Below are 26,023 nucleotides of genomic sequence, written 5' to 3'. Positions count from 1 at the left end.
GAAGACAGGAGATTTGTGGGGGATCTAGGACAATCTTGGGGAAAAAAAAGAAAAAGAAAAACAAATGGATGATAATCTTTAGAACCAACACAAGCTTAGATGAGCCTCTTCTTGTTTGTGAACTTTCTTATAATCTCATGTTCTTGTTTCCCTCACTTTCACCAAAGCCTTCAATTGGTTCTCAGTTTTTAGGGAATGGGGTTTACTGTGCTGTCCATCATCTAATGCTAGTGCCGCATGCTTGTTTAATGTGGTTTGTGACGCCCACACAGGGTTGCACTGGGGGCTCCACAGTCATTTCACTTGTGTCCAGTGTACCCAAGCCTGCAGGGGGACAGTGTGAGGTGAAAGAATTAACCAGCTGTGCCACCCACTCCTGCCACCGAAGCCTACCATGAGCCTGGCTAATACACAGCATAATGGAATTTATAAAGCTTCAGTTAATCACAAGCCGCTTTCTCAAAAGAAGTTCAAAACTAGTCATTAAAATCCACTCTGAAGTGATTACAACAGCGTGGACCAACTATGAATTATAATCATGTTTATTCTTGTTTGATCAGTGTTTTGTTCCTGGCCACAGCTTGTTTCATAATAGATTAAATACAATTTGTTTTTCTTGTAATGCATTGGTACTTTTCTCCTTCTTGACCAGCTCTACCTGTGCTCAGACTGAATGCAGGTTAAGCACTAGGCAAACACTCTGTAGGAGTGCACATTTCTGATTCATACATATTGATTGTTTGATTGTTTAAAAGGGCTATGCGTCACTGGACACCACTTTCATTTCAAAGGTCACCGGATAGGTGTTCGATCACGATTTAATCACTCACACAAATTATATTAAAAGTGTTTTAATCAATAAGAACCTCAATGAAAGAGGCATTGAGAAAGATAAAAGCTCACTGACAAAGCACATTTCACAAATACTTTAACAATAAGAAACAATTTTTTACTTTCTTAATTTAATGCCATTTAATGCCATGTATTACTTGAATGATGCTTTATCTATAACTTCATAATAAAAGCATCTTTATTTTTCTTTGTTAACAAAACCTGTTGATTACAGTGCAGCCATTTTGTCTCGTAATCCCACTAAACAATTAATTTAAAGAGCACGCCCCCAAGAGACTAATGTAATTTACATACTGCCACCTAGTGGTAGTAGAGCTAATGTGTTTCCATAATATCTACAGTACTGTGCAAAAGGTTTAGGCAGGTGTGAAAAAATCCATCCCTTCGGTGAACAAACTGCCTTCTGCTACAGCCAAATATTTCAAATTTTGACTCATCAGTCCAGAGCACCTGCTGATTTTCTGCACCCCAGTTCCTGTGTTTTCATGCAGAGTTGAGTTGCTTGCCTTGTTGCCATGTCGGAGGTATGGCTTTTTGTCCGCAAGTCTTCCATGAAAGCCACTTCTGACCAGACTTCTCCGGACAGTAGATGGGTGTACCAGGGTCCGACTGTTTTCTGCCAATTCTGAGCTGATGGCACTGCTGGACATCTTCTGATTGCGAAGGGAAGTAAGCATGATGTGTCTTTCATCTGCTGCAGTAAGTTTCCTTGGCCAACCACTGCGTCTACGGTCCTCAATATTGCCCGTTTCTTTGTGCTTCTTCAAAAGAGCTTGGACAGCACATCTGGAAACCCCTGTCTGCCTTGAAATTTCTGCCTGGGAGAGACCTTGCTGATGCAGTATAACTACCTTGTGTCTTGTTGCTGTGCTCAGTCTTGCCATGGTGTATGACTTTTGACAGTAAACTGTCTTCCGCAACCTCACCTGAGTTTGGCTGTTCCTCACCCAGTTTTATTCCTCCTACACAGCTGCTTCTGTTTCAGTTAATGAATGTGTTTCAACCTACATATTGAATTGATGATCATTAGCACCTGTTTGGTATAATTGTTTAATCATACACCTGACTATATGCCTACAAAATCCCCGACTTTGTGCAAGTGTACCTAGAAGAATTGATGCTGTTTTGAAGGCAAAGGGTGGTCACACCAAATATGGATTTGATTTAGATTTTCCTTCTTTTCACTCACTTTGCATTTAGTTAATTGATACATATAATCTATGAACATGTCTAGTTTTGAAAGCATTCTTACTTTCACACCTGTCTAAAACTTTTGCACAGTACTGTATATTCAATAACCACTTCACCCAGTGGACACAGGGGCAAAGAAGGGTAGACCCTATATGGGATGCCAGTCCATTGCAATGTTATATCCTCATTACAAAAGTTTCAGGAGTAAATATCTACGGATTTCTTGATCATTGGTCTGAAATTAAACAAAATTAATGTAGGGTGAACACAAAATTACTGACTAATACACACTGCAACAACATGCAATAGATCTACAAACACAACAGTCATAAACAGTTCAGTTTAAATACAATTCTGTAGACTATACTATATATTACTACTACATACAACAATTAAATCTAATATTAAGTTAAGTACAGGTTGTTTTGCCTTATTTATTATTTTTTATTTAATTAACTTTAGTTGCAAGTTGAGTACCTTTTTCTGTACCCAGCAGAGGCTTGAGTACCTGTAGTGCATTATACATACATGTTACACAGGAGCTCCAAAACCACCTACTGTAATCAGATAAGGTTTCATTAACATACTAGCAACCTACTTTTTGAGCTCTGCTATAGTGAAATTATTATTATTATTATTATTATTATTATTATTATTATTATTATTATTATTATTTATTTATTTATTTATTTCTTAGCAGACGCCCTTATCCAGGGCATTATTGGCGTTATTGGCACATTTCTCTGTAAATGGTAAAAGGCTTGATAATTGTTGTTGCAGTCCTGACTTTCTGAGAGACTTGACTTTGGTAGCAACATAAGATCACCTACAGCCATGACCATCTATCCCATTCCTGTCATCCTGTCCTCACACTCCCATCCTTCCTCTCTCCTACTGCTCTCTCCCCTCCCTCTCCCTCTCCGGTGGCCTCTGGGACTGTCATTCAGCTTCCAACAAAGCAGATTTAATCTCTGCTTTTGCCTCCCACCTCTCTCTTCAATTGTGTCACTCTCACAGGTAACCTGGATCTCCCCTGATAACGCTACTAGTCCTGATGCCCTGGCCTCTCTCTTTGTCCTGTCCTATTCTCACACTTACCAGGTGACATGGCATGGTTATTCATCCACACCTCAACCTCTCTTAACAGGTGTACCCCAAGGATCTGTCCTGGGTCCTCTCCTGTTCTCTCTTTATGCCTGCTCTCTAGCCCACTCATTGCATCCCATGGGTTCTCCAACCACTTCTATGCAGGTGATGCCCAGATCTTCCTTTCCTTTTCTTCTTCTGATCCTCTCTTCCCCTCTTGCATCTCTTTGTGTCTTACTGCTATCTCCTTCTGGAGGCACTCACTTCATCTCAGAACTTCTTTTTGTTCCCTCCTCTCCTTCTAATTCAAATTTCCCTGGAATCTACCACACCATAATACCATGATAATAGTATTAGGTGCATCACTTAGTAAATGATTCACTTGCTAAAAAAATCTTCACAGTTGTACAGCACTGTTAATCCATTCTCATTATGGAATGTCAATTTGGTGTAAAGTGATTTCTGTGGAAAACAACGGAGACAGACCCAAGCCCATATAAGCGTCTACTGAAATTAATATAGATTTCCAATGATCCAGAGGAATAACAAGCAACACAGTTCGTGGCCAGTTAACTACAGCTCAGCTCATTAAAAAGGCGCGGTTCTCCTTGCAGTCTCATATCAACAGGACGGAAATCAAAAGGACGAGGTTGGTGGGGCTGCAAAGATATGGTTTTCCCATGTAGAAAATTATGTTAAACAAAGCACTTTTGACCTGAGAATAACATATTCATAAAAATAAAAACTACAGTTTGCAACCCCCAAATTGTTTGGAGACGGTAACTATCCTATATGGTACAATATTGAATTCTCTCCCGTGCAGTTTAATGAAATATAACATGTTCACAAGGTATTCTGCACTCTGCTTGAGTTCTCTCTCACATTCGGGAATTCCTCCAAATAATAGGGATATCTCCAAAGCAGACTTCCAAGAATAAAATCCATAAATGACAACTTGATATGACACTCAGGGAATCAAAGCCAAATACCATCAGCAATCCATGTATTGAATTATATTATAAAATACCAATTACACAATGTGTCTGACAGATTCTGAAAACAAAAAGGCATCCAGGAAGAAAGTCATGGAAAAAATCAGAGAAGAGAATATAACATCAAGTTTTGGCAGACAAATACAAACGTTAAGCAGTAACATTCAGCTACAAATCACAGAAGCAAACAGTTTTGTTTTGTCTGAGAAATCGGTCTTAATAAACACCTGAAAGCAGACTGTCGGTTGGCTGGGATTTATGCTCAAACTGGACATCTTTTTTGTTAGAATTTTTTTGTAAAGAGAAAGATACACAGATGGAAGTGAAGGAGAACAAGAAAGATATGTTATATATTATCCCACCTATAGTTTTTCAATTCACAACTAATCTGTTAATTGCTGGATGACTCTGAGATGAAGCCGTTTACAGCTGAGTTTTGCCTGGGGGCTGATGCTGGTGGGGGGGAAGGGCCCTGGGGCTCAGAAACAATTTGTATTCCTTCATTAATGCATTGTTTCAGAAAATAATTTCATTCACAATAATAAGAAGAAGCAACAGGCTCATTATGCATATAAGCCTGTTGAAAACAAAATGTGTTTACTGTACAAGAGAGTTGCCAATGCACTCCCTTTGTATCCAGCACGATGGCCAAACAATAAAACAGCATGCTATATGGGGATAAAATAAATCTAGCATGCTTCAGTAAATGAATTGATTTGGAGGAAAGTTAAGGTGCAATTAGCTAAAACTGTGAAGGGTACTGTAATATTATGACTATGAGTAACATTTCAAGCACTTCCCACTCTCTGTAGGTACTGTATCCAGGATGGGGATGAAGCTGCCATCACCAATCGAGCTAGAAACATCATAGTTTCTTGCAAAATAATATATCACATAACAATACAGCCCAGTTTGCAATTTGCAGTGAGTGCATCCCTCTGTGGAACTTCGCGAATGTCATTTAATTGTCCGAGGCCAGCCAGAGTGCAAGTAATGCTTCCATTTCTGCTGATGTCTGTCTCTACCATCACCTTTGATTACAGACTATAAACTATAATTCCTCCATAATTGTAACCTGGAAATCAAGTGTGTACAGGAGCAACATTGATTAAAAAAAAGGGAGCCAACACGGAAAGCATTAACTTTAGTTTCGGAGAAGAAATGGACTGAATCTATGAAGCAGGATGTAGAAAAATATCCATCCTGATCAACTCTGGAAATTGAGATTAGGTCTTAAATAAATATTAGGTTTAACACAAGACACTGTGTGCACCCAGGTCCTTCCCCTTAACGACACAATTGTCCAGCTGCTCTGTGTCAATAAACAGGCTGGCAAGGTGGCCATCACTTACATAACCCACAGACCAGTGCCTCCATCAAAATATATGTGATAACAGATAATAGCCCTGGATGGACATTGTATAATAAAACTGTGTATCAAAACTGATAATGTCAAACAATGAAATAAACAAAAATAAACATAACAAGTAAATAACTCAAACAGACCTGCAGCTGTAAAACTTAATCAGCACAGTGCAAGAGTTACCCTTCATTGTGAAATAAACTGAATTCAAATCCAGACAAGAATAGATGTTATAAGACAGCAGAAGACTGTTTTAAAAATAAAGATAATTCAGCCTAGCTGTTTTTCAGCTAATATAGTTTTTAATACATGTGTGAATTTCTGCTGGGCCTGTGTGGACTGATGTTCCTAGTTACAGGACAAGACAGGAGGTTACAAATGACACAAAGCTAGCCCTGCAGAGAAGTTAATGTCTTTATTAGGAGTTATGTACCAGCAAACCAGAAGTAACTCCCTCTCTCTCAGTTTCCGTTACTCTCTCTCAAAGGCAGTGTCAGACAACGTTTTTCTCTATCAATTCTTTGAAGGGTGCAGGTTAGGATTAGGGTTATATTTCCCAGTAAATGTAGGCTTCTATTAAGGGGCTGCATTTGCACTTTGCAGAACTAAGATGCATGGAGTTGCTAAAGGCACCATAACACTAAACATCACAACCTGCAGTCTGTTTGTTGCAGAAGTTTCTGGAGAGAGAAAAAGGGAAAGCAAAGTACAGCTATTTTTTTTTTTCTTTTTACTTTTTAGGAGTGGTGCATGCAATAACTATAATATTTGAATCCTATGAATCAACAAAACTGAATTTCAACCTCTAAGAATAATGTGGGTTAATCCCTCCTCGCCATATTTTCCATATTGCACATTGTTAATTCCAAAATGCCTCTGGAGATTAGACTAGTGTAAAACAATCAAATGCCACGCAGGCTTCGGTATCAAATGAAGGATCCAACCGAAATGCATTAAACATTGTATTTCAAGTATCAGAATTTAATCTTTTCCATCTAGTAAGCAGTTCAAAATAACACTTAACTGTTGTTCCACTAGTGTCCAGGGAGACTCCATTTTTCATTATAATGCCTGTTTCGTGTTCCATTCGGATATAAGCAGAACATTTCCAGCACAAGACCTTTAATGGGATTTTAATGGCTAAATCTGTTTAAAATAGCTAACTTTTAAAAACTCCACAACACTTGTCTACTGTGCACTGAGTATTACAGTTTGAATTGAAACTGTAGATTACATTTTTTTACTTTAGAAAAGTAGACTAAATGCTTTTTTGTTTTTCATAGTGCAGAATAACATGCAACGTATTGTGCTGATTACTTATGGATAATGTAATTATGCTTGTGTCTGTTTTGTATTGAAAGGATATATATGTGAGGTGAGACAGTGCCAAGGGAGTAATCGTCTATGTGTTAGTTTGTTCTTTAAAAAAAACTTTAGACCAGTCTTTCCACCTGGCTGCTTCTTTATAAACTACTTTGGTATTATTCTAATTAAATCGGTGTTCCTTGTCTGCCTATCTATTGAGGGAGTACATTTCTCCTTATCAATATAAAAGAAAGAGTTGCCATGGTCTGTGTAGACAGAAGAGCTAGGTTCCATTGATGGAGCCAGCAAAAATAAATTGCCCATTGAAATCTGATGACGGGACACAGCTGGAGCTCTTGTGAAGATGATATTTGTCTAGTGATCTGTAGTTCATAGAACACAAATGGTGAAGATGTGGTTTGTTTTTGTTTTTTGAATCATACTAAACTTCATCCAGTTCACCTAAAGGACACTCCAGATTTCCCTTTTACCTTGGTTATTCTACGTAAATCGATAGGTTCATAACAGCAGCAGAGTAAATTATTCATCCATTTGTAGGCCTATGTTTACTAAATAAATTATGCACTTAACTAGACAAGTGTGCTGAGGTGTAGAAGACAAATCTCCCTTTTTCTCAGTGTATTAACTCACTGGCAGCAAGATGAAGTGAATTTGCAGTCTATGTTCCAACCAATTCCTGAGACAACTTCTGTGTGAGTCCAGCTGTTGTGCCGCGAAAAAGATAGCCAAAGGAAAATCTTAGTTTGGGTTAATGTGACAATGTACAGATTATAGTGGTTTTGTTATTCAAGATGTATACATGCACACACGTACGCACACACAAACACACAAAGCGAGCATGTAAAGATTTATTTTTAAATGTCAGTTAATTGCAGCATTGAAGCATCATTAATTTGGATACTTTTGGTAATGTAATTTCTTTACTATTTCTGTGCAGTACAGTAGCAGTAGCAGTACAATTGCAGTCTTCCAATCAGAACTTGCTGTGGAGTTTGGTTGGCTGGGATAGAGGAAGTGTAACTCCCATCCCATCCCATCTAAGAACACGTCTCATACTGCCAAATCACCTCCCCACAGATCACTTTGTGAAAGGTTAAACTGAGATGAATCCCTTCTAATAATATATTGACACTTCAGCAGTTGCCAGCTCTCTGCTCCAAACCTCCCTTCATGTCACTTTGTGTTTGGAGACAGATTAAAGGATGCAGGTTGGTGTTAGACCATCATCATGAATTTGTAAGTTTCATTCCCAACAGAACATTAAACGTAGAAGGGAAATTAGCACCCCTATATAAGTCAAATATGAGTTTTTTAAATTTCCCAATTAGAGTATAAATTGTATTAACGCTTTGTTGAAATTAAAGTGTCATTAAAAACACCTAAATGAGAAAATGTCTTCATAAATACACAAGATGTACAATTTAATAAGATAACCTTTCATGTTCTGATTGAGGGCTGTAAAACAGGCCCAATTTACATCAAATGTCAAAGTAATGTGATCAAAAAAGATTGCTGGGAGATGTCAAAATTAATAAATTAAAACTTTTCTTGTTTGCTAGTCTGAATTCCTCTGTCTACTGTGTCTGCAAGTCTGCAGTAAATGATCTTCAGTGTGATCCAAAAACATTTTACAATTTCATAATCAGGCACAAAAAACACACAGGTATGACAAGGGAACAAATTTGGCAAAATTCTAGTCTAGTTCTAGCCCACAAAGTAGGTGTATCTAATATAAAAACTAAACTTTACACACAAGTGGTTCTGTAAGTGATTGAATCTGAAATATTCATGTTCAATACATTAAAAAAGGAAACAAAAAGGACTCTGCAGTGCCACCGTCAGGAGCTGTTTCATACTGCAAATTTTTTCAAAGACTTATTCATTAATCAATCAATGCATTTATTTATTTTAAGTGGGTTATATTTCTTAGGCAGGATGTATTATTTCTTACTGTAAAATATTTAGAGAACAAACTGACACAGTAATCAGTACAGGTGCCATTACTTTCTGAAGGTAAGCCACTAATTATATTACTTTGTTAGGAAATGTGTTTGTCTCGTCACCTTTTTTCAACTCCAAAACAGACCATTCTAATCTTCTCTTTTGCCCAATTATATTCACTGTGGTTTGCAGATACATTTTGATAGTGATGTCTGTTACCTTTGCAATACTGTGTACATGGAAAGCAGTGTATGTTAAGCCAAGTCATCTGGGATAAAAGCATTTGTTAAGGAACTTCAATAAAGGTAAACAGAAGGACAATGCCACTACACATGGAGCTCCAAACCACTACAACTGAACGCCTGCTTTTAATTTCACATTTCTATAAAGTGTGTCTGTTGCCAGCATTGACCTGCCTTGGTACACAGTTCCAGAGAGACTGCCGAGCCAAGCTGTATCTGTAAGGTACTAATTGATAGATAGACTATTCAGCAGTAGACACACCAGAGATAACATATTTATGTACACTAATTACTCTTCTTCTTCTTCCATGCATTGCAAATGACAGTTCTTGACCAGTCTAGAGTCAATGCATTTTGTATATAATAATAGTTAATACTTATTATTATTATTATTATTATTATTATTATTATTATTATTATTATTATTATTATTATTATACTACTACAACAACTACACAAGGCTGCTCTTGGAGGTCTTTACATACTTCACATTAATCCCATGGTGGCTGGGATGCAGACCGGAGCAGTGTGGTTGCCATGGAGAGAACAGGCTGGTTCTTGGGCTCTGGTGCACGGAGGGGCAGGCAGGGTGTACCAGGGGAGAGGGAGTGGGAGGACAGACTGGGAATGCAGCTGTGAAATAGGAGGAAGAGGTGAAGATTTCTGATCAGGAGCTGGATGACTGGGGGGTTTAAGACACTAACTGTGTGCACCTTCGCTCTGGGCTTTCCTTGCTAACATGACTTAGGGCCAAAACAACCTCCACGAAAGTAGCACAGTCTGCCTCAACACTGTCAATTACATACAAAACAAATACAGATCCACTGCAAGACTGTGCATATTTGCTCGTTCACATATCCACAGCTTGATATTTGTCTTTTTTTTTCCCCTTTCATTTACCTTTTTGTCTCTGAGTGACATTCATATTCCAATTGAAACATTGATGACACATTTTAAAAGGTATGTTTAAATATAAACAAATCTTACTATTTTAACATATTGGTGCCTATTGGATATACTGTACATGTATATTTATATGGAGTTTTGTTTCATATGGAGTTTTGTTATAGAAGATAAATCTGAACAAAATATGAAAAACAATTTGATGCTGTAAACCAAAATCAATACTCTTTGTTGACCAATGACTCCTGCTATTCCCAAAGAGAACCAAAATGCCAATCTGAAACCGATCGACATTCAATCTGTACTCACAACCGGGTCCTGTTATTTTATATGAATTGCTTTACAGTGGAGCAACAAGAAAGTCTACTGAATGGTTTTATGTCATGTAAACTCTTATATCCATTGTACAGCACATTGCTGATTGGCTTTGTTTCACAAAAGGCACATCTTCACCGGATTTCGTTATGAAAGATTTTAAACAATGTCGGAGGATTTAGTCAAGTTAATTGCTCCCTATTTGGGCAGCTTAACTTTTATAGTATATTTGTTTTTTTCCCATTGTTATGCTAACTGTCTGTGGAAACTCTGGTCTGTTTCAATTCAATTAGTCTTCTCAGGACCCAATTCTCCCAAATGTAAGTCTCTACATTCAAATGTACACTGATGTTTTCTGGCCTTTTGGCAACTCCAGATCAGGTATTCATTACAGCAGTAGATGAAGCCTCTGTCAGATGTCCTCAGGACTAAAGTTAAAAACTAGACTGATCGTCGATAATCCTCAAAGCTCAAGGCTTTTAGTGCATTTGCAAACAACCATTCAACAAATGTAGATTACTTTAACATTTTTAATTTGACTTATTTAGCTATTCATTTATTCAATTTTAATCTAGTATACAATATGGGTTATGCTTGGGGTTTGAAGAGGTACAACAATCCCAAGGGCAATGAAAAAGGCAGCTACAAGTCATTGGCATTTGGAAGTCTGTCAGCACCATCAAAATGAAAAGAAAGCAATGCCCATGAGAGGTGATACTTTGGCTTGTGAGCTCCACTGAAATGGCAGCACGGGCGAGTGGAAAGGTTAATGGTGGGTGGATTGCATGTATCGCCACCAGTACTGCAGGGGGGGCCCTACCTGATAATCCAATCAGATTCTCACAAATCAGACAGACAGGGAGATAGTATCAGAATGACACAAAGAAGGATTTTAAACCCACTCTTATGTGATTTGTTCAGTTGATTTTTTTATATAGATCAGTTTGTCAATTAAATAATAGAATAGATGGAAATCAAGCCTTAGGAGAGCTGTAATATATTGTAAGCATTAGTTATGTGTTATCTGGCACCCTGCAGTTCTTTATATATATTTGAATTCACATTAAAAAGGTAGTATTGCTTTAAACATATTTAAATCAATTATTTCAAGGCGTACCTTTGATCAGAGTAGTATGTGGGGATACTGCAAACTGAATGCAATTAGAAATCACACATCAGTACTCTTTTGATGACGGGGAGAGAGAAAAAAAAATGTTTGAAGACAACAGCTATTTCCTCAACGAGGCTTAGTTGCCATGGCTAGGTTGACGCAGACGGTTCAAAAAGTGTTGATTTTATTTTGAGTCACCATGCGTGCTGTTTCGCGCTCACTAATTGGACGCCTGTGTTTTCTTCCTTGCTGAATACTGCAGGGGGACTGTGTGGGGGTACACCAGCATCTTTGGGGCAACATCAGCCAAATTGACTTTTAACTAAAGGGGCAGGAAGTGTGTCAGAGGCAGCTGAAAGCCCATCTCCACTCCTCTGAGACGTCACCGTTCACAACGCTGTCAAAGGTTCACGGCAGGAGTTAATTAAATGCACAGCCACCCTGACAAGTTAATTAAAACTAAAAATTGGTCAAAATGGTTTATCATCTAAATATTGTCCTGTAGGTGCGGCTCTGCAGTAGCTCAGCTTTCTGACAAGCTTCAACAAACTGCCGAGTTCACAGCAGGGTTGAGAGGGGGAAAAAAAAGAAAAAGACAAAGAACATTGCCAATTCCTCCTTCTTAAAAGGGAAAAGGGCAACAGAAGAAAAAAATCTGGCTTTTCTATTCTGATTCCAATTTCTTTGAAAATGTGTGCTTCGTTATTGGAACAAAAAGGTTGCTACCCATGCTGTAGGCAAACACAGAGACTCAAGGAAAACGTGTGTTAAATTGCTCTTCAAATGAAGCCAATGTAATATCCGACATATTGAAAATGCACACAGCTGTCCTGCACAATGCAAAGTGTGTCCTGTCCAAGAGGTTGCATTTGCTAAGGACCACTCCACAACCAATTTTGTGCAGTGATTATTGAGGGTTTCCACATATTTAATTATATTATTATTATATTAATACATGAAACTGACACATTTAAACATAGTACAAATAGTATCCGATTCCAGTGACATTGCCCATCATCAGAGATTACCTGAAATGCATTTGTGTCTAACAGAAAGTACCAGTGGGAAGCTCCTGAGAGGATTATTTGGCAGCCCTGTGTGGCTTGCGGATTAAGAATAAAGTAATTAAGATTAAGGATAAAGTAATGTGTCGGACTGAACAATAACTACAGCAGTTTGACCAGTATCAAGGCATCAGCCAGGTGCAGCTGATAAAATAATCAGCCTCCTGCAGGTTTGGATAAGACCTGCGAACTGCTAGTGTGCAGATATTCGAGCCAGTCAATCGATAAAGGAAAGCAGAAGAGAGAGTCCTGCACAAGCCCGCCAACTCTCAGATACTAATGCAGTGGTCAGTCAGCACAGACCAGGAGCCATTATGGAGACATTAACATTGCGCAAAAATGTCCACCACCAAATCATTGCATTTTGGTGCCAGGAAGTTTTGAGTCCAGTCTTGTTAAGTGATTAAAACAAACACACACACGATTTTCATAGTTTCTTGTCAAATAGTTTGGTTTATTTTTCCACTTATATACGTAGTTCACTTGAACGGAAAAGGTACCAGTTCTGTTTTGGTCTCTCCTTTTCTAACACAAATCGGCTGATGTTTTTCCACTCGCACTGAAATATAATTGGAATTTTTCATGAGGGAGCCCGCTTGCTAAACCTCCTTGGCGTTTCGATGTTACACTTAATTAAAAGGAAAACCTAGGCAGGCAGGTTCCTGGAAAACATGCATTTCTATTTATGGAGAAATATCATGAGGCAACCTCCCAGGTTTGCATTATTCATTTGGCTCTATTAGCAAAGCATTGATGGAGACACTGGAGACTTCAGTGGTCAAATATTTCCACATGACTCAGTAAAAGAAACAGTATTTAAACGATACATAGCGGGGGGGTGTTTATGGCAGTTTTATTGAACTGGAAACTGTACTGCTATGCTGTGTTTATGTGTTTATTAAAATACACCAGCAGAAAGAAAAAATATATAAATTTTACTTCAAATGATTGGGGGGAAGGTGGTGGTGGCAGGGATAATCTATTTTTGTCCTCTTGTGCATTTGTCTGTGCTTTCTGAGTTTGCAAGCATCAATTAGACTCAAAATAGACTTGATTGCAGCCATGAGTGCATCTGCAAATGTAGAAGAGAACCAGACACCTGCAGCCCTGTCACTGTGGGGGTAAGACTAATGGTGGATCAACCCCCATCACTTTGTGTCTGCTACTTTACTCAGCTGACAGCCTCCCACTTTTCCTGACCTTAAGGTAAATTAGGTACACGTTAATATTATTTTTGATCAAAGCTCAAAATTGAAATGGGAGATGGATTTTTCTTCTCTTTTTTAGGACCGAAATAGATTCTGTTTGATAGAAAGCCACCCTAACAATCTATTTGCAGAATATGCAGACACATATAATTTAGTTGCTTTCCAATTGTATTGTTTTGTCCCACATGTGCGATTCACCAAGTACAGCAGCTCCTCTGTTCTTTCTGAAATGAGTCACTGATGGATCTGAGAGATTACAGCTAAGTGAGAGAAATCAAGGTGGGGAAGTCTGGGATTACAGAAGGTGCACAGCACACATGATGCACCTGATTTGCCGGCAAACTCTAAAGTGAAACGAGATATACTTCTCTTTGGTTTTGAGGTGGTGACCTCCTGGATAACCTCTCATGGGGGCTGCACTCAAAGATATGATTGACAGGGTATTGCTGGTAAAATATAATTAGTCTGTATATCATTAGCAAGAACAACAAACATTAATAATTTAACAGATACATGCAAACACACATTCAAACACGCACACACGTGCACACGCACGCACACACACACACACACACACACACACACACACACACACACATCATTAAACTACTACGTACAAGATCATTTAGCTAGATTCTATTAAAGATTTGAGTATAATTAGAAATAAAGACCACATATGAAGATCACTGGAGTGAATAAATAGTTTGGCCATATTCTAATTTAGCCATCTGCAGTATGCTAATTGAAAATACTTAAAAGCGTTATAATAGCTGCCAGTTTATTGTGTTTACTTGTGTTCCCACTACGTAGCACAGGTCCCCATGCTGGCTCTCAGCTCTCTGCTTTCACGGCCCCTGGAGAATACAGGCAACTAATGGAACTTCAAGATGCAAAATAGAATAGAAGCTTGACTTCAAACACTTCGAACTCCCTTGAAATTTGAGAGGAAATGCAGCGGAAATTAACAAAGTAGTTTAATTCAAAAGTAGTGCTTGCTATTGTTTTTTTTTTTTTTTTCAAAAAACAGAAAAACAGCCAAACATTTTTTTTCTTCTAAGGAACAACCTTCAACTCCCATTAACTATGCTGACATGAATGTATATATTTTTTTGTTTCCTTAAATTGGATTGGAAGTGCAAGAATAAATACATGATAAAGACTTATAAGCATTATGACATCCTTAAGGTCATCCTTTATGAACACAATGTGCTGTTTAATCATATATATATTATTATTATTTTTTAAGTGGTTATACAATATATAAGTAAATCAGCACAGGTGGGTCCTTTACAATTACTTCCAGTTCCTCAAACTCTGACTTTCCACTCATCTGGTGCAACTCTCAAGACAAGACAAGAGCTGAAGTAAATGCTCCTCAGGATGAGTGATGTTATGCCAGAGAGAAGTGTAGCAGAAAGTATCCTCTCCAGGCAGTCTCAATAGGCATCTGATAAGAACCTGTAATTTAATCACTGAATTATACTAAATGTCTAAGATAGCAAGTGCTTTGGCTTTTCCTTTTCATTCTAGTCTGGTGTCAATTTACATATTTTTTACAGAAAAAAACACATATACCGAGTTGTTGTAAAATACTCCTAATTTCAAAAAAGCGAATAATTAAATACATCCCTGATAGTTTGCAACCCTGATGTCACATGCAGATATATTCAACTAAACATGTACTTTGTGTTTCTGATTACCTTCTTCCCAGCATGCTACAATATAATTGCTATTATTGTATCACAAGCATGAGGTGTATTGATACAAGGAGTAAAGTGGCAATCTCTGCCACAAATTTTAGGTGAATATCACCTCATGTAAACTGTAAGGGGCATCTTCAGGGATATCTCCTCTTAAGTCCCTTTCTCTGGATTGTTTCCCATTACAAAGTGTAAGACATTGTGACTAAGTATATCCTTATTTCCTTTCTGTAAACTTTCTTGCTGCTGAATCCAAAACTTCTTCAAAGCACTTTTTCCCCCCTCCAAATCAAGATTCCCCATTACTTCCCCTAACGGTTTCAACAGAAAAACAACAACTTTCTGCCAGAATAGTTTCTCAGAAGTATTCCATGTGCCCATCCCCCACGGCTGGATGTTAAAAAACAAAAACGCAAAAACTGATGGATCTCTCTTGTGTTGTAAAGCTGCTGTTTAGCAATGTCAAAAAACGATACATGAAAAATGAATGGGATACAAACAATGTTTATCAGTCGTCAGGAGGGGACATATTTCACTTTGGAATTAAACTGCAGAAGTTTAACCAATGCTACAAAGCCACCAAAAATTACACACCCAATCCAGGTTATTCTTCAGTCCTAGAATTTCAATTCTCACTTCTTAAAAGATCTTCGTGAATCAGAATCTGTACACTCACTAACTGTATCTATAAAGCAGTGTTTCTGCAGACTACTGCCACTTCATCTCCAGCTGTGACTCTTGGATCCTGCTCTCTTTGCAGTGCTATCAAAGGGTTTTAAAGAATTTGGAGAGTGCATTGCAGCCCCTCCAAAGTTTTAAATCCTCGAGTCTCCATTCAATACAGACTGCGGGGAGTGACTGAGGAATGGAGCAGAGATGCATAGCACAAGGACAAACAGAAGGGGTGGGGAGCAGCAGATTTAATAAGATGGCATCTTAAATTACAATTAACTTCCTTTCATCAGATTTCCCCCCCCCCTCAAATTAATAAATGTGAAAATGAGAGTTCAAGTCTTAATTAACAGACAGCGTCAAGAGAATAAATTAAGAGGATTAAAGGGTGACTTTTTCAATTCAGATCCGATTTGGGAGCATATATAACAGCTCCTTTTAAATCCGATATTTATAGTGACTGATTCACTTTCAGATGTTTCTAGTAACTGCATGAAGATGCAAAAATAAATAAATAAATATGCAAGACTGTAGATTGTACTGGGATAACTAAAACTCCATCAGTGGAGTGTTAAACATCAAGAGGCACAAAACACTAGTTATCCCTCCACCTGCCTGGCAGTTACACCTCCTGACAAGAGAGTCAAACCAACATTTTGTTCTATTATATGTGTGGATGTATATATAGAGTCTGCTTTTGTGTGTCTAAAGTACTTCAAATGGGTTTTGACCTAATCCCAAATGGGAAATGAATCTCTAAAAAGGAGTTTACTGAATTATGGCCTTAAGTTGACATGCAGATTTAGGAACTACAGTGGTGCATGCAGTAAAAGTCATCCATTCCTATGCGATTATCTCCCTTGCTCTCGCTTACTTTTTTTCTTAACTCTAAAATATTGTGATGGCTCCCATCAGTAATATGCAAACATGCTCTTTCGCTGGCCTTTAGAATAGGACTATTAAGTGAATCCTTTTCTGTTTTCAAAGGTTCATTTGAATGTAATTTTTACGGAACTTGCCAGGCAGCTAGAGTCATAAAGGTCAGTGTTTGGAAAAACGAAGGAGCTGACGAGACTAATCTCATTACCTGGCTGAAATATTGTGCCGATCCAAGCCCATGGGTTACAGAGAAAGAAATGGAGCACTGAGAAAAACGACTGGAATTTAATCTGTTCTTTATTACTGCCAAGCAAAGCATTGCACTGGTAAACTGAGCATGCACTAACAGTAGGGCCTACACGCACTGTCACTGTTGCACACTGCTTCCCTCACACATTGCGGTTTCCCTGTCAGTTGAGTCTGACCCTTGGTCCTGGCCCCGGCACTGGGTTGGCCCTGTATCTGCTCCCGGCCTTATTATGGGTTTGCTGGTCCATATTTGTTCCTGCACCATTCTTCTCATTAATTTTTATTTGGAATACAATCCATTCCAGTAGAGCATGAGTGTGCCCTGCTACTGTTGATATTTTGGGATAAAGGGTAGTTCTGTTTTTCTCTGCCTCTCAAACTGGGAGCATGCTCCCTGACCGGCTTCCGGTTTGAGGTTTGAGTTGAGTCTAGTAGAGCAGAAGTTGTGTCTGGTTCCTGGGAGTCTGATAGGTGGGGTGTAGGCCCTCTTGCCCTCTCCCTTGTGTTGTATTTTGGTACATTAGCCCTTGCTCCTGGTCTGTTATGGTAAGTGTCCCTGTTGATTCCCCGTTTTTTCATTATTATCTTAATTATGATAATGTGTGAACGCAACCCCGGTTATCTGAGAAAGTAGACGCTTCCAGCAGGGAGGTCACATGTTCCAGTTAAAAAGAGTCACTGTATACTTGCTTTTACATTGCTAGTACTCGTGTTGTTTATAATGATTTCCCCTATGTCCCCTGCCCCTGAGCTATTAACTAGGACTTTACATCTTGTCTGCAATTATTAGCTCTAGGATGTAGGACTTGTATTAACTGTATATTTTCTTATGCACTTCTGTATTTTTTAACTTGTAATTCTATACTGTTTCTGCAATTGTAGAGTATTGCTCTTGTATAATGCTCTTATGTTTTGTTAGTCACCCTGGATAAGGGTGTCTGCTAATAAATAAATAAATAAATAAATAAATAAATAAATAAATAAATAATAATAATAATAATAATAATAATAATAACAGATCCCATGGCAACAACATAAGCCCCACCCCCTTTTGGTAGTATCCTCTTTCTTAGGTAACCGAGGGTTGCTTTCTCGTTTTTTTTTTTTATCATGTGGAAAGAAATTAAATACTTATACTACTACTACTATTACTACTACTAATAATAATAATAAGTAATCAGAATGTGTGGTAAAGCTGTGCGGCAGGGAGGGGGTTAATTGTCCCTCCCTGCATGCTCATGGACTGCAGGTGGCTGGGGTGATTGATCAATTAAGGTCAATCAGCCCCAGCCATCTGCTATATAAGGAGGCCTCAGCCTCCCATTAAGGGGGTTGGAGAGTTGGGTGTAGGAGGAAACCTGTCCTGTTTTGTGTCAACGTGTGGTTTTGTTTAGTGTTCTTTTTACACAGTGAAGTCCTTTGACTAGCCTGTGGGTATTTTGGTGTCTTTTTGGTTACCTGTTTTGTGGACCGTTTTTGTTGGCCCTCTTGCCGGTTTATTTTGTTTATTTAATAAAAGTCTGTTTTTTTGTTTACCCTTAGTCTGTCTCCAAGCCTCCATTAGTGGCTACCCCGCCACAGGCTGCCAAACAGACACCGGTTCTGACGAAAGGCTCTGAATTTCAGTACTAAGAGGTGAAATTACCTATACTATACATGAAATTTAGGAATAAACTTGGCCTTAAAAATTGTGTCTCTCTCTTTCTCTTTGTAGCATATGACAAGGTCTGTCACTGTTGCCATGGAAACCACACTGCTGTCATCACCAACCACCAAAAGAAAAGTGTACAACTAGTGCTTTAAAAAAAACTGTTTGTTTTCTTGTTCATAAATTATGAGCATTAGGACCGTTGAGCCTTGTAGTTGCTTGTTTCTCATCTGACCTAAAAATGTCAGTTCCGCCTCACAACAATGGTGAAATAATTCAGTTTTTCATGTTGCCGTTGTCATATATTTAAGCAGAATAAGTAAATGGCTTCTAAACAACATGTTGTGGGGAAAAATGACTGCAATTTTCTCTGCTCTCCTTTTGAAATGCACTTCGCTCTGTGGTAAAAGCAGCAGCATGTCGGGCTACATGCCATGGTTCCTTTAGGAAGTGTTATTCAAGAACTGACAAAATCAGCACTTTCAAATCTAGAAGCTGCATTGTCAAGACATGACTACCATACACCCTCTCTGGGAAAAATGTATACATGTATTTATCACCTAACAATGTTATAGATTATTCATTTTATGTAATACATAACATTCCTTAAACTATACCTATTTACCAATTGTGTATGTGAATATATCTATCTATCTATAGTATATATTTATATGTAGCATGTGTATCTAGAGCCCCCATTGGAACAGTCATCTCCAGTTCACCTACAAACACCTGCTGTAAAATAAGAATGCTTTCAAAAAAAGACATGTTAATAATTAAATAATTAAAAAAATGTTAATGTTAATATTCATCAATTAACTAAATGAAAGTGGGTGAACAGAAAAAAAAATCCCATCAAATCCATAATTGGTGTGACCACCCTTTGCCTTCAAAACAGCATCAATTCTTCTAGGTACACTTGCACACAGTTTTTGAAGGAACTCAGCAGGTAGGTTGGCCCAAACATCTTGGAGAATTAACCACAGTTCTTCTGTTGATTTAGACTCAGTTGATTCTCTCTCTTCATGTAATCCCAGACAGACTCAATGATGTTGAGATCAGGGCTCTGTGGGGGCCATACCATCACTTCCAGGACTCCTTGTTCTTCTTTACGCTGAAAATAGTTCTAAATGACTGTCGCTGTATGTTTGGGGTCGTTGTCATGCTGCAAAATAAATTTGGGGCCAATCAGATGCCTCCCTGATGGTATTGCATGATGGATAAGTATCTGTCTGTACTTCTCAGCATTGAGGAAACCATTCATTCTGACCAAATCCCCAACTCCATTTGCAGAAATGCAGCCCCAAACTTGCAAAGAATCTCCACCATGCTTCACTGTTGCCTGCAGACAATCATTCATGTACCGCTCTCCAGCCCTTCAGCGAACAAACTGCCTTCTGCTACAGCCAAATATTTCAAATTTTGACTCATCAGTCCAGAGCACCTGCTGCCATTTTTCTGCACCCCAGTTCCTGTGTTTTTGATATTTGAATCCCTTGGCCTTGTTGCCACGTCGGAGGTATGGCTTTTTGTCCGCAAGTCTTCCATGAAGGCCACTTCTGACCAGACTTCTCCGGACAGTAGATGGGTGTACCAGGGTCCCACTGTTTTCTGCCGATTCTGAGCTGATGGCAGTGCTGGACATCTTCCGATTGCATAGGGAAGTAAGCATGATGTGTCTTTCATCTGCTGCAGTAAGTGTCCTTGGCCGACCACTGTCTACGGTCCTCAACGTTCCCCGTTTCTTTGTGCTTCTCTGAAAGAGCTTAGACAGCACATCTGGAAACCCTGTCTGCCTTGAAATTTCTGCCTGGGAGTGACCTTGCTGATGCAGTAGAACTACCTTGTGTCTTGTTGCTGCTCAGTCTTGCCATGGTGTATGACTTTTGACAGTAAACTGTCTTCAGCAACCTCACCTTGTTAGCTGAGTTTGGCTGTTCCTCACCCAGTTTTATTCCTCCTACACAGCTGTTTCTGTTTCAGTTTATGTTGTGTTTCAACCTACATATTGAATAGATGATCATTACCACCTGTTTGGTATAATTGTTGAATCATACACCTGACAATATATCCCTGACTTTGTGCAAGTGTAACTAGAAGAATTGATGCTAAGGGTGGTTTTGATATGGATTTGATTTAGATTTTCCTTCTGTTCATGTAACGGGTGTGCGTGGTCTGCCGTATATCTGGCTAAATGCACATCCGTTGACGTCTACGTGATCTGCGTTGTGTTCTGTGATTGTGACTGTGCTGACGGAAGGAAGGACCCGGACTACAAACAGCTACTGGTTGCTCCTTTAATGCAAGCCGTATGGCGGTGGTATCTCCTCTCAGTGAGCAAAGCGCGAACTCCTAATTTACACTTACATAGGCAATCTAAGTTAACATAGTTCCTACGTTAACACAAGAGTGATTTAGATGACTTTAAAAATAAAATGAAATAAAATACATTTCCAATACATTTGATTACATATGGTTTTCAGAATGTTAAACACAACCAGTAAAATATTTGTGTAAATAATGAACTAACTGAATAAACATACCTGTACAAATCAGTAAAAAACAGAAAAATGTTCTTTAACATGCAGTCTCTTCCACACACGTAGTTCGTCAGTCTCCTATTAGCAAATAAACACACAGGTAACCCCGTAGCACTGAAAAACATGTGTCTCCCGTATAACTTGTAAAAGTGTATTTACAGGGCTTACATTTTGACAACACGGCTGCATGTTTACACTCTTAAGACTAGCATTCACTTTATAACTGCATATGGTTATATTATATTATCTACAAAACGAAATAAACTCTTAATGATAACCAGTGGAAAAATCATTACCTCCTCTCAGTGAGCAAAGCGCGAACTGAGAGAGGCGCAGAGTTGACGTCGTAATACTGAGACCTCTTAAAGCAACAGTACAGGTATTAACACTTCAGTTTGAATATACTCTAAACCGTACAAAACATGTTATGAACTTAATAAAACACATATTATTCAATATTTATCAGGATTTGGTGAAGTTTCAACAACAAAAAAATAATAATTTCAACCTGGTTACATTCACCCCTCCTAAAATTCACCAACATCCTGATTGAGGAATGTCTTACAGGAGGAAATGTCTACTACTGACACAAACTGGCACAAGTGAAAAGGTAGACCTAGTCCACAGTTAACTTAAAAGTTACCTCAAATACAAGGTTCAGGAAAGAAAGAGGTTGATCAGGTCTCTAAATTCCCCTAGATTAATGTGACGCCTAGTACGCCACACAACACTTGACCTCAGAAAATATTATCCTGTAGACATTTGTACACATAATATCACTCAAATTTTGCACTAAACCAAAAATCTCAGCGCATACACATTTTAAACATATGTTAAAGCTCAATAGTCACTAAGTAAAATATTTGGACCCTTTTGGAATGGTTTCTGAATCATTGATTCTATCAATCTGTTAACTGACTTCACCAGTCTCCCTGCACGTGTCCTAATGTGGCTATTCGATCCACTGTGTGAGTGTGAGTCAGTGCGAACTGAGGTGTCAACATGTGGTGCAGGTGCAGTGGATGGACTGTCAACAATGACCCTAGCAGGACTAGGAACTAGACCGGGTGGGACTAGTTCTTGTGAATCAGACAACTTAGACTCGGGACAGTCTCCAGGCGACAAGACTGCAGGCTCCGTCTCATCCCCAGAGCATGACAAATCCTGTGCAGTGTCTTCCTGAGGCATCACTCCGACCATAATAGCTGTTTCATCACCAGAGTCGCAATCTTCCTGATCAGACTCCTCACTTTCCAATGACACGTCACCAGCATGTTCAGATTCATCTTGACACATCCCAGGGAGTGGCAGGAAGTTGACCTCAAGTAACAGATTCCTATGCACAACTCTTGTGTGTCCATTTGTATCTTGTATTTTGTAGACATGGATGCTGGGATTCGCACCCACAACTGTGTATACCCCATCCTCCCACTTGTCGGCCAACTTTCTCTTCCCACGTTCTGTCTTATTTGCCACCAGAACACGATCACCTACAGACAGGGAAGTACCCTTGACACGTCTGTTGTATTGCTGGGCCTGGTGTTGCTGCTCGGCTGATGAGTGTTTCTGGGCGATCTCCATAGCACTTTGCAGGGAGGAAAGCAGAGACTTGCCATACGAGTCATAGTCAACGACTCCAGGGTCATTCAACCCCTGCTTGAACATGACGTCAACTGGCAGTCTAGGGACACGCCCAAACATGAGGAAAAAGGGCGCGTAGCCTGTAGTCTCATGAACAGTGGCGTTATAAGCGAACGTGAGGGTCTGGATCTGTTGAGGCCACTGGTGCTTTTCTTTGAGGGGAAGAGTACGGAGCATACTGCCCAAAGTGCGGTTGAATCGCTCTGTCCCCCCATTGCCCATTGGGTGGTAGGCTGTTGTATGGGATTTCGCAACACCAGCCAGCCGGAGTAGCTCTGCAATCAAACTGCTCTCGAAATTGGCGCCCTGATCAGTATGTATCCTTTCAGGGAAACCATAAACGCAGAACACATTATCCCAGAGCTTCTTTGCGACCTGCTTTGCTGTTTGATTGGGACATGGGAATGCATGAGCGAGTTTGGTGAAGTGGTCGGTGACAACTAGAACGTCCACAGATCGCTGCTTGCTGTCTTCTGCCGACCAAAAATCCATGCACACCAACTCCATTGGAGCAGAGCTCTTGATGCTTTCCAGGGGTGCACGAGCAGCAGGTTCCGGTGTTTTTCCAACCACACATCTTTGGCAACATCTGACATACGCCCGTACATCTTTCTCCATATCAGGCCAATAAAAGCGCTGCCTCGCAAGTGAAAGAGTACGATCTTGACCCTGATGACCTGCCAAATCGTGGATGCCTGACAACGCTTTATCCTTTAGACCCTGAGGCAACACGTACTGGGATCTTTTCTGCTTGGAAACAGGGTCCCTTGTCACCCTATACAAAACACCATCACGGACTTCCAGCTTGTCCCATTGTTTGAACAACCTGAGTACATTTGAGTCAGCACCATGCCTTTCTCGCCTAGATGGTCGCCTCCTGGTGGCAATGAAGGGTAAAACCTGAGAGATGACAATGTCCTGCTGTTGACTCAACTGTAGCTCCTGGGCAGAGAGCACTGGCAAAAGATCCAGACCACTTGATAGCTGCTGAACGTGTTGGGCTAAACAGAGTGCTCTGAACTCTGCCGCATCCACCCAGTCACAGTGTGCCTGACAAAGAGCTCTGATCTCGGCCGCATTACACACAGAGTTGTTTATAGATCTGTGGGTCTGGGACTGGCAGCTGACCCTGAAAACATCCTGCACAGAATCCTCCTCCACGGCATTGGCTACCTGAATCAGATTGGAATACGGCTCCTTCAGCAGCCTCCGTCCAATGGATTTTGAAAAAGGGTCACGGCTCAGGGCATCGGCCACCACATTTCTCCTTCCAGGCAGGTGTTTGAGATCAAAGTTGTACGATGCAAGTTTAGACACCCAGCGGATTTCACACGCGTCAAGCTTTGGCTTAGTTAGAAGGTAAGTAAGTGGATTATTATCCGTCCAAACAGTGAAGCTATGCCCCTTCAGCCAGTGGCTAAACTTATCGCATACACTCCACTTCAAAGCCATGAACTCCAGTCTATGGGCAGGATATTTCCGCTGTGATGCACTGAGTGTCTTGCTCGCAAAAGCAATAGGTCTGGCCTTGGATTCCCCTTGGGGCACTTGAGACAGCACCGCACCAAGCCCGTCCAATGACGCGTCAACTGACAAGATAAATGGTTCATCGAAGTCTGGGTGGGCAAGTACGACACATTCCAACAGCATGGTTTTCAACTGGTCAAAGGCGACCTCACATTCCACAGACCAATCTGCAGGAGTAAGCTTGCGATAAACACCGAGAGACTTCCTGTCCTTCGCCAACTTTCCTCGTCTCTTTTGCCCTGCCGTTAGTGCAAACAAAGGTTTTGCAATGGAGGAACAGTTTGGGATGAAGTGCTGATAATAAAACACCATGCCAAGGAATGATTTAATCCTCCGAACAGAGGGCGTGCACTCATCATTCTCCATCAGATCTTGAACTTTCATTTTAGAAATTACCTCCACCTTGGTGGGGTCAACGGACACACCCCCACCGTTGATGACATGACCAAGGAAGCCGACTTGTTTTTGCAACAGATGGCACTTCTTAGGGGCCAGTTTTAAGTTGTTCTCCCGTAACCTCTGAAACACTGTGTGGAGCCTGGACAGAGCCTCTTCCTCTGATGGTGCGAAGACTAAAAGATCATCAAGATAACACAGGAGTTTCGTGAAGTTCATGTCCCCAAAGATCCCAGTCATCATCCTCATGAAGGATGCCGGACTGTTACACAGCCCCTGTGGCATGCGGTTGTATTCATGCAGTCCAAGGGGAGTCGTGAAAGCTGTGTATTTCTTGTCGTCTTCGTGCATCGGAATGTTGAAAAAGCCAGAGGTGAGGTCCATTGTACTGAAGAGGCAGTTGCCACCAAGGGCAGCCAAGCAGTCAGACTGGTGTGGCAATGGATGGGCGTCCTTTAAAGACCTGGCATTCAACCACCTGAAGTCGGTGCAAATACGCAACCCACCGTCCTTCTTCCACACCATCACCAGTGGCGAAGCATATTCACTTGACGACTTCCTGATAATCCCTCTCTCCTCCATATCAGTGAGAACCTGCCTCAATTTCTGGTAATGGGCTGGGGGAACTCTCCTGTATGGTAAGCGAAAAGGCCGATCATCAGTGAGATGAATGCGGTGCGTATACCCCTGGACTTCACCACAGTCCAGTGGGTGCTTGGAGAAGATGTCCTGGTATTCGGTTAGCAGCTGCGTTAGCTGAGACCTACAGGCTTCACTAACCTGACATGAGCTTATGTCAATGTCGCCAAGGCCTAACTCAACCAAACTCTTTGTCAGCGGAGTATCAGGACAGGCACTGGAAGAGATGTTAGTTCCTGGATTCTCTGCATCTGGTTGTTTATCTCTATTAGGCCGTTGCTTAAATGCCTGTGATTGTTGTTGCTCTGTGTCCTTTGGTTTCTCTGCAACCTGTAGACCCTGGAAAGCATCTAGGTCTTCGATTGCCAAGCATGGAGATACATCCGCCAATTTGCAATTCCTCTTTAGGGTGATCGCTTTCTCAGAAGGGTTCACAACTGTCATTGGCACCCACCCATCACCCCAGAGAGGTGTGACAAGACGACCTACGAGCACACCTCGTGGCACGGCCTTTGAACCGGTCGGTTCTACAACAACT

The 26,023-nt window shown here is 40.1% G+C and overlaps 2 long non-coding RNA genes across 2 annotated transcripts; one reads left to right on the top strand and one right to left on the bottom strand.

The window, feature by feature from the left end:
• The first annotated feature begins 18,439 nt into the window (after positions 1-18,439).
• LOC136750603 (uncharacterized) lies at positions 18,440-19,283 on the top strand. The gene is made up of 3 exons (XR_010816909.1): positions 18,440-18,524; positions 18,637-18,729; positions 18,809-19,283. It is a non-coding gene; the product is annotated as an uncharacterized LOC136750603 (long non-coding RNA).
• Positions 19,284-21,025: 1,742 nt separating this feature from the next.
• Positions 21,026-21,564, bottom strand: LOC136750338 (uncharacterized). The gene is made up of 2 exons (XR_010816859.1): positions 21,286-21,564; positions 21,026-21,066 (listed from the first exon to the last, which is right to left on the bottom strand). It is a non-coding gene; the product is annotated as an uncharacterized LOC136750338 (long non-coding RNA).
• Between the last annotated feature and the right edge of the window lie 4,459 nt (positions 21,565-26,023).

This window comes from Amia ocellicauda, chromosome 5, assembly GCF_036373705.1.
Source record: "Amia ocellicauda isolate fAmiCal2 chromosome 5, fAmiCal2.hap1, whole genome shotgun sequence".
NCBI lineage: Eukaryota > Metazoa > Chordata > Actinopteri > Amiiformes > Amiidae > Amia > Amia ocellicauda.
The sequence above is the reverse complement of the archived record's forward strand: the minus strand, read 5'-3'. Positions and strand labels throughout refer to the sequence as shown.